This window comes from Sesamum indicum, linkage group LG5 (genome assembly GCF_000512975.1).
Source record: "Sesamum indicum cultivar Zhongzhi No. 13 linkage group LG5, S_indicum_v1.0, whole genome shotgun sequence".
Taxonomy (NCBI): domain Eukaryota; kingdom Viridiplantae; phylum Streptophyta; class Magnoliopsida; order Lamiales; family Pedaliaceae; genus Sesamum; species Sesamum indicum.
Genome location: NC_026149.1, coordinates 14815682 through 14822357, shown reverse-complemented (window position 1 = coordinate 14822357; position 6676 = coordinate 14815682). Strand labels below are relative to the sequence as shown.

General features: G+C 37.3%; 1 pseudogene; it reads left to right on the top strand.

Moving 5' to 3' along the window:
• Nucleotides 434-3575, top strand: LOC105162766 (annotated as a pseudogene).

Sequence of the window (6676 nt, the reverse complement as noted above, 5' to 3'; positions counted from 1 at the left end):
TTTCGATTACTTCTTTTTATCATCAATCTCCCCCCATTATTTCCTTTTTCTTAAAGAAATCAACTTAAAACAAATCTCTGTGGATCGACCTTACTCCCACTTTTACAAGTGTAGTAGAAATTATTTTTGGTGGTCTCGACACCCATCAAATTTTGGTGTCGTTACCGGGGATTGGCGTTTTTAAGTATATTTCTTTATTTTTAGTTACTTGATTTTATCACCATTGATGTCAAGGTCTCCTCGTACAGGTAAATTGGTATACGACCCCGAAATCGAAAAGACCGCACGAAGACTTCGTCGAGAGACTAAGCAACAATTGGAAGGAATTATTTTTTGTGGTCTCGACACCCATCAAATTTTGGCGCCGTTGCCGGGGATTGGCGTTTTTAAGTATATTTCTTTATTTTTAGTTACTTGATTTTTATCACCATTGATGCCAAGGTCTTCTCGTACACGTAAATTGGTATACGACCCCAAAATCGAAAAGACCGCACAAAGACTTCTTCGGGAGACTAAGCAACAATTGGAAGGAACATCCGCTCCCTACGAAGACGAAAAAGTCACAACTTTGGAGTTTGAGGAATCCCTAAGCGAATCCGAAGAGGAGATAATGGCTTTGATTCCTGAAAGATCGATCAATGACATGACGTTGCCCGATCTAAACCAGCAGCCACTGTGCATTGAGTACCCTGACTTGGAGGTAAATTTTGAACTGAAATCTGGATTAATTCATTTACTTCCCACTTTCCGTGGCCTCGCAGGTGAAGATCCACACAAGCATCTGAAGGAATTCCATGTGGTATGCTCCGGAATGCGACCACAAGGCATAAGCGAGGAACAAGTCAAACTGAGAGCGTTCCCCTTCTCTCTTGCCGATCAAGCGAAAGATTGGTTGTACTTTCTACCTTCAGGATCCATTACAAGATGGAATGATCTCAAGAGACAGTTTATTGAGAAATATTTCCCTTCCTCAAGAGCCACAACGATCCGGAAGGAGATCAGTGGGATTCGACAATTCGCGGGAGAGAGTCTTTTCGAATATTGGGAAAGATTCAATCGACTAGTGGAAAGTTTCCCCCATCATCAAATCCCGAACCACCTGTTGATCCAGTATTTCTATGAAGGTCTATCAAATATGGATAGAAAACTGATAGATGTGGCAAGTGGCGGAGCACTGTTCAACAAAACCCCCATCGAAGCGCATAACCTAATCTCGATTATGGCGTCCAACACGCAACAATTTGGGGTTAGAAAAGATGATCCACCAAAGAAAAGCAACGACGTAAGTAATCTTGAATAACGTTTAAATCAACTCACATCTATTGTTGAAAAAGTTGTTGCAGAGAATTATCAACAAGTCAAAGCGTGTGGTATCTGCACTTTAACGGGGCACACTACCGACATGTGCCCAACTCTTCAAGAGTCAACTACCGAACATGCCGACGACGTAGGAGGATTCGTCGGACAACAACAGAGAAGATATGATCCTTTCTCCAACACATACAACCTCGGATGGAGGGATCACCCGAATCTGAATTACGGTAACCAACACTTTCAAAAACCCCAATACAGACCACCTTCGCAACCTAATCCCACGCCTAGCCCATCTCTCGAATACATGATGAAAGCACTAGTGACCAACACACAACAATTCCAGCAACAGACCCAGACGAGCATTCAACAGTTCCAGCAACAGACCCAGACGAGCATTCAACAGTTCCAGCAACAGACCCAGCAGTTCCAGCAACAGACCCAGATGAGCATTCAAAACCTAGAATTTCAAATCAGTCAACTGGCGTCGTCTGTTGGTAAGCTAGAATCTCAAGGTAAGCTACCTTCTCAATCTGTCATTAACCCTAGACAAAATATTAGTACTATTGTGCTTCGTAGTGGAAAAGAATTGCAGGAAAATGTGAACGAAGATGGCACTAAACGTGGGCACGGTGTGAAAAGAAAGCCGAAAAAGGAAATTGAGGTCCAACAAGAGCGAGCCGAACCCGAAGCGGACCATCCGAAGCCTTTGGTAACCAGACCCCCCTTCCCAAAAAGATTCACCAAATCAAAGAAGGAAGAGGAGGAAAAATAAATTCTTGAAACGTTCCGCAAAGTGGAGGTAAACATCTCGCTGCTCGATGCCATCAAGCAAATACCCCGCTACGCGAGATTCCTCAAAGAACTGTGCACTAGAAAAGGAAAACTCAAGGGAAACGAACGGGTAAGTATGGGAGAGAATATATCTGCCATTCTTCAAAGAAAACTACCTCCTAAATGCAATGATGCAGGTACGTTTTCTATCCCTTGCAAAATTGGAAAGATTGGAATAGAAAAAGCAATGTGTGATTTAGGTGCTTCTATCAATATTATGCCTCTTACTATATATGAATCTTTGAATGTTGGCCCATTGAAAGAAACGGGGGTCATTCTTCAACTTGCCGATCGTTCCGTAGTTTACCCCGAAGGAGTTCTTGAGGATGTACTTGTGCAAGTTAATGAATTGATTTTTCCTACTGATTTTTATGTGCTTGATATGAGGGGAGATATTTCTCCCAATTTTACATCCATCTTTCTAGGAAGACCATTCCTTAAAACCTCAAAAACTAAAATTGATGTTTATGCCGGAATTCTCTCTATGGAATTTGATAATGAGGTTATGAGTTTTAAAATTGATGGTGCCATGAAATATTCTAATAATGTACATTCTATTTTTCTCATTGATTCTATTGATCCTTTGTTGCAAAAAAATGCTATGTTCAATGGTAGAGGAGCATTCAAGACAACAATTGCCAAAAGATCGAGTCGAAGAACTTACAAGAAAAAAGTCTTTCATGACAACATAAGTTCAAGGAAGAAGTCATCCATGGACTGCCAAGTTCCCCTAAATCCACACCATCACCGGGTGCATTACATAGAAAAAGTGGATTTAGAGTGTCCAACTTATTTAAGTTGAGGAACAACAATGTTTAGCCAAAGACGTTAAAGAAAGGCGCTACATGGGAGGCAACCCATGAATTCTCTATCTTCTCCTTTCCTCTTTCGTTTGATTTTAGTTTTTGCAATTTTATTCAAGTTTTGCGATGCATGTCACGCTTAATCAAGCATCCAAATCTGTTTGGATAGCTAAATTGGAGAGATTTGAAGTTTCCACTAAGTGTGTCCACGCTTAGTCGATCTTTCAAAACTGTTTTAACTCACTTCACCAAGACAGATTTGAAGCTTCCACTAAGCGTGCCCACGCTTAGTCGCACTTCGTAGACTGTTATTCACTTTCATTTTCCTCCATTTATTTATTTATTTTAGTTATTTTTATTTATTTAGAAAAAAAAATCAAAAATTTGAAAAATCAAAAGAAATAAGGAAATCAGTCAAATCTTTCCATCACACTTCAAAATATTTGACCGATATTTTCTTTTTATCTTTCTCAGCTCATCCACAGCAACTTCAAATCCGCCAAGAACTCTTCATCTCTGTCAACAAAGCCATCTCACCGGAAAAGCTCCCCGTCGTCGTTTGTCGTCGTCGCTCGCCGAAAATTTGAACACTTCGGGCTGACACTAAGGCAACCACCCACACCATGACCTTTTCGCGACATGCGCTCAGGGACGCTTCCTTAAACTCTCTCTCATTTTAATTTTTAATCCTTGAGTTTAATGTCAATGTCCACATTGAGGACAATGTGAATTTTAAGTGTGGGGGTGTGGTTCTTGAGCTTATACATGATAATTTTTGTTGATGTGCTTGGTGGTAGATGAATTTTCTTTGTGCCTAGCAAAAATTTTTGCTTTTTCTTTTTCAAGTTGACTTGAAAAGAGAAACTTTTTGACAAGTTTTGGTGAAAAAACCCTTTCAATTTTGGACTAATCTTGGCTTGATGGTGCTATGTGTAAAAAGAATACATGTTTTATGTTTGAGGATAATTCACTAGTTGAAAGCTTGTTTTTACCAAAATTGTTTTATGTTTGAGGATAATTCACTAGTTGAAAGCTTGTTTTTACCAAAATGACTTGAGTTAAAATCTTCGAGCGTAGGATTAGTGGACTAAAACATACCTCATGAGATTTTGAGCTTGATATATCCATAAACAAAATTTCATTCTTTCTTGAGAGAATAACACTTTTATGGCTTTGTCTTCTTAGAACTTGCCTTGAACCACATCGAGGCCACACAAATGTGCATTTATTTGGATATGATAAAGGCATTAGAAACCACTTTCGGCCTTCTTTAACCACCCAACACATTTTAACGTTAGAGAACCCCTTTGAGCCTTTTGACCTATTTTATTGAATAACTCGTCATATACGAACCTATCCCGTTGTTTGTTTAAAACCTTGATTTTGATCCCTCTAAGAACTATTAGAGCATCAAGGGAAATGGGTTTATATTCAAAAGAATAAGTTCTCAAGATAGGGAATTGACATTTGTGATTTATGTGCTTAAAAGATGTATCTCGAAATGAGTGTAGGGGTTCTAAAATTGTGTTCTTCTTTACTTTGTGGGAGCCGACATCAATTTTCTTGGTCTATGCCTATTACAAAAAATGGAGAGGAGAAAAAGGAAACAAAAAAAAAAAGAAAAAAAATGTATGAACTCTCCAAAAGGAATAAGAAAGGCATAGTTTAAAAAATTATCGAAAGATCTTGAAGGGAGATGAGTAAACTTTGAGAGCTTCGAATTATTGTTCACTCAAATTTTTTGGTGCTCTAATTAGTTTCTTGGAATTTAACCTTATTGTCCTTTTATCCTACCCCAAACCAAAGCCCCATTACAACCAAAATTAAAAACCTTTTGATCCATATATGTGCATATTTCAAAAGTGGTGGAGATGTGGTGTATAGGCAAGCCTATGGTGAAGCATTGTCATAGTAAGTGTCGAGAGATACACTTGAGAGAATGAAAAGTGGAGAGAAAATAGTCCACTAGTTTTATGCGATTGGTTTTGATAATGACCATCACGTGAAAACTTATTTAATACATGTTGAATTACCTCCTTCATAAAGTATGTCATTTACTTTGCACATGATTACAAATTTCCTTGAGTAGTTTAAAATTTAGAGAAATTTTTGAATGCATCTTGATTTTCCTTGAGGACAAGCAAATTGCTAAGTGTGGGGGTATTTGATAACTCTGCAATTATCATGATTTTATAGCGATTTAATCTTTCTTTTTAAGCCAAAACATCCATAATTATGTGATTTTATTGCATATTCAGCAAAAAAGGAGATATGAGACAAAGATGGCAAAAATCAAGCCAAAATCGAAATTGAAGGCATCAAAAAGAAAAAAAAGGAAGATTACAAGGAAATTTCTGCAGAATTGACTAAGCGTGCCCACGCTTAGTGGAGTGGTCAACTTGGGATAAGGATAAGCACGAGCAATTTCCGCAAAAGATAAAGGAATGAAGTGTTTAGGTTTAGAAAGAATTCTTTAAAGCTTATCTCTTGTGATTTATTTACCTTTTTAGAGTTTATCATGTATTTACCCCCCTACGTCTAGATTCGTAGGAGACTTTTATTATAAATAGGGGGGTCTCTGCATTTGAAGGGGTCGTTCAGTTATTGATTAGAACTCTATAGAATTCTTTGTTCATCTTTTCTCTTTTATTTTTATTTTATAACCGGAATTAATGGAATTCCACTTTTTAGTGTGTTCTTCCATTAATATGTTTGGCTAAATTCCTTATTTTCTGATTAAGGTATGGTGATTGCTTGATTCGTAATATGTTGTGAGATATAATTTGTTTTCTTTATAATTGTTATATGAATATTCATGCTATTCTCTGTGCTCTTATTACAAACGTCTGATATTTGAATAATGTGGCCAGTTGTTCACTATCAAGAAGGTTTGCTTAGCTAATTGGACTTTATAAATCCGTGTAATTGTTTATTTAGTTCAATGCTTAGTGGCAACATAGCATGATTAGTTATGTCATAGTAATTAGTTATGTTATGGGGAATGCATGATCTAGTTTAAACGAATTGTCCTCATAGTTTAAATGGCGCCAAAATTTGATGGGTGTCGAGACCACCAAAAATAATTCCTACAACACTTGTAAAAGTGGGAGTAGGATCGAATCCACAGGGATTGGCTTTAAGTTGATTTCTTTAAGAGAAATAGAAAATAATGGGGAAGATTTGATGATAAAAAGAAATAATTAAAAACTAAATAAGCTAGAAAATAATTGAAATTACCTGACGAAGATACAAGAGAGAGATTTTCTGGTTAAGGCTAGGATCATGCTTGATTCTTGTGAGTTGATCATTGCAAGAATACGAATAAATCAGTTATAGTGTTGGTACGACCTAACAACCTCACCTTTCCTTACCTTTTCGTCAGCCAAGGTACGACCGTTGGCTAGATCCCTAATTAACAGACAACCCTGGGAACATCCACAAGATTTAATCTATTAACAGCATTAAGAATTAGAAAGGCCTGATTCTAATCAACAAACTCCTACGAGGACAATTCGTTTAAACTAGATCATGCATTCCCCATAACATAACTAATTACTATGACATAATTAATCATGCTACGTTGCCACTAAGCATTGAACTAAATAAACAATTAGACGGATTTATAAAGTCCAATTAGTTAAGCAAACCTTCTTGATAGTGAACAACTGGCCACATTATTCAAATATCAGACGTTTGTAATAAGAGCACAAAGAATAGCATGAATATTC